The sequence below is a fragment of the Macrobrachium rosenbergii genome, chromosome 59, assembly GCF_040412425.1.
Source record: "Macrobrachium rosenbergii isolate ZJJX-2024 chromosome 59, ASM4041242v1, whole genome shotgun sequence".
Classification (NCBI taxonomy): Eukaryota; Metazoa; Arthropoda; class Malacostraca; order Decapoda; family Palaemonidae; genus Macrobrachium; species Macrobrachium rosenbergii.
The window spans coordinates 1,726,208-1,729,479 of record NC_089799.1 but is presented as its reverse complement, the minus strand read 5'-3'; positions in this window follow the sequence as shown (position 1 = coordinate 1,729,479).

The window sequence follows — 3,272 nt, the reverse complement described above, 5'->3', positions numbered from 1 at the left end:
GCGGGGCTGGCCTGTACTGATGTCACAGAGCAGGCTGGGGCCTTCGGGGCGAGGGTCACGTCTCGCCACTTGAGGGATGTGATGGCGGTGCGGTATGCTGGGGTTTCTGGGTCAGCGGCCTGTTCTCTGGCAAGGTCCTGGTAATCTACACCAAGCTGCACTGCGTTCAACTCGACTCTGGAGAGGGCGTCTGCTACGGGATTTTTCTTGCCGGGGAGGTACCTGACGGAACAGGTAAATTCGGCTATGGCTGAGAGGTGGCGCTGCTGTCTGGAAGACCATCGTCCCCTGCTTCGTGAAGGCGTGAACCAGTGGCTGGTGGTCTGAGAAGATTGTGAAGGCGTCCCCTCCAGGAGGAACTTGAAGTGCCGAACTGCGCCATTGTACATCGCGCAGAGTTCCCTGTCGAAGGTGCTGTAGCGGTCTCTGCGGGACTGAACTTCTTGCTGAAGAAGGCGATGGGCTGGGGGCTCCGTTGATGATTTGCTCCAGAACAGCACCGCAGGCGACGTTACTGGCGTCTGTCGTCAGCTGGAGGAGCCTTGGGATCCTGGTGTGCCAAGGCGATTGCCTTGGTGAGGGCGGCCTTTGTCAGGAAAAGGCCTGCTGCTGGCTGGGTCCCCAAGACAGGGACTTCGGTTGACCTTTTAGGACTTCCGTCAGGGGGCCGTGGTGTACCTTGCGCGATCCGGGGATGAACCGCCTGTAGAAGTTTACCATCCCAAGGAACTCCTGGACGGCCTTGATGGAGGTGGGTGTCGGGAACTTGGCTCACGGCTGCCACTTTCGATGTAAGAGGGCGGACGCCTGTCGGAGACACCTCGTGACCCAGGAATTCTGCTTTCTGGACGCCGAAGGTACACTTGTCAAACGGACGACGAGGCCGTTCTCTTGGAGGCGCTGGAGGACTGCTTTGATGTGTCTCTGGTGTTCGCTGTGAGACCTGGAAAATATGAGAATGTCGTCGACGTAGCAGACGCAGAATTTTAGGTCCCCAGGATGCTGTCCATGAGCCGCTGGAAGGTGGCCCCGCGTTCCTCAGCCCGAAGGTGGAGAAAGCGAACACATAGGACCCAAGGGCGTGATGATGGCTGTCTTTGGTATGTCTCTGGCGCAACAGGTACCTGGAAATAAGATTTAAGAAGGTCCAATTTAGTGAATATTTTGGCCCACGTGAAAGGAGGCCGTGAGGTCTTGCATGTTAGGTAGAGGGTAGTGGTCGGGCTCTGTTGCAATGTTGAGCCGCCTGTAGTCGCCGCAGGGTCTCCAGGAGCCGTCCGGTTTCTGCACCATGTGGAGGGGGGAGGCCCATGGACTGGAGGCTTTCCTGCAGATGCCCATCTGTTCCATCTCCGTGAATGCTTTTAGCCTCCTGAAGGCGCTGAGGGGGAAGCCTGCGGAACTTCGCATGTGTCGGGGGCCCTTTAGTCACTATATGGTGGTATATGCCGTGCTTGGCTGGGGCCCCGGGGACTTGGCGAAGCTCGGGCTTAAATACCTCAGGGAACTCCGACAGTAGGTGTGCATACTGGTGGGGCGACAAATCTGATGGTGGGTCTGGGTCCCGCCGTTAACGGGAGAGACCGGCAGGGAGTCGGTATCGAGGAGGCGCTTGCGCCCCACGTCGACTAGCAGGCCGAAGTGCGCCAGAAAATCGGCCCCCAGGAGTGGGTTTCCTAATCTCCGCGACGATGAAGTCCCAGGAGTAACTCTGGCCAAGGATGGAGATCGACAGGAGCCTGGTGCCGTAGGAGAGGATGGGGTTCCGTTGGCGGCCGTCAGGAAATGGCCGGTCTGGTGTCTGGTTGCGGTCCTCTCTGGATGCTGGGAAGACCGATTTAAAGGCTCCTGTGTCGACCAGCATCATCCTGCCGGAGACGGTGTCGCGGACGTAAAAACCTACTGTTTTTGAGGCCCTGGGTTCTTCGGCTGCCATGGCGGCCTGTCCTGCTGGCCGCCGCCACCCCCGTTTTTTGAACGGGTGAACGAGCAGGGCGGCAGGCAGTTTCAGGCGTCCTTTCCGAACCACTTGTGGTAGCGACAGAAGCCCGGGGACCTCCATCTGCTGTGGTTCGGTGGACGTCTGTTGGCGATGGCGTTGACGGGCTGCTCTACGTCCTCTTCAGGCTGGACGGAGCTGACCGGCTGTGTGGCCGGTTTTAGCCGCTGTGAAGCCTTGATGACATTGTCTGTGAGGTGTTGCGCCCGTCTCTATGAGGTCCTCGACAGGCATGGTGTAGGGGTGAGCGATCTGGTTGCGTACCTCCGGGAGGTTGGCGAAGGTAGATTTCCCGTGTGAAGCTTATCTCCTGCCGCTTCTTTGTGCCACCCAAGTCTGGTAGTGACAGGAGATCTACGACCATGCCCCAAGCGTCTCTTGAATTGAGGTCGTGGCGTGGGTTTATGGCAAGGTCGATAACGCACGGCGGCCCGCTTGGCGATGGGCAGGGAGCAAGCTTCGAGGAGGAACTTTTTGTGGTGCTGTATGTGAGGGTGTGTGTTTCGGGTATTCGCGAGATGAGTTTTCTGTACACGTCCTCCGGAAGGGCGTTGAGCACTGTGTCGGCCTGTAGGATTTCGTCCGTGAGGTCCGCGATTCTGAAGTGGCTCTCCACCCTGCGCAGCCACATCGATGGGTTCCCCTGCGTGGCGGGCGCAGCTTTACGGTGAGGGCGGCCCGCGATTGTGTTGCCCGGCCGTCGTGTGTTCGGGCGCTGGTGTGGAGTTGCGGGAGGGCCCTCGATGCGCGGGGCGGGCGGGTGTGATGGGAGGTAGGTAAACCTCCGAGTCCAAGGGTCCGCGTTTAACTGCATGAAGGAGGGGATATCCGCGTCCATGCTCGCTCCTTTGACCCCTTACTGGAGTGGGGTACTCGCGTCAGTACGCACTTTCGTGCGCCGTGTGGTTCCGCTAGTGACGCTGGTGGGGCGCGCCGACGAGTCAACCACTCAAAACGCTGGTTACAGCGCCGTGTTTTAGGCCGCTAAGAGCGTTTTGGAGAAATCCTGGAGCCAAGACTAAGTCGCCGTGTGAGTCCGCTAATGGCTCGGGATACTCCGGGGTCACCACTGTAAGGTGTCAAAGAAACGAGCAGGTAAAAGTTACTGCTACTTTATTACAGATCCAGGCAGCTTATATAGCGGCCGACTGGCGCCGCCCGCGAGAGACAATGGAATTGACTGTGACCTGAGGTCGAAACAATAAACAATAATATACAGTGAACGAGTACAAATTACAATACAAAACATACAGAGCTACAATATGGATACAGT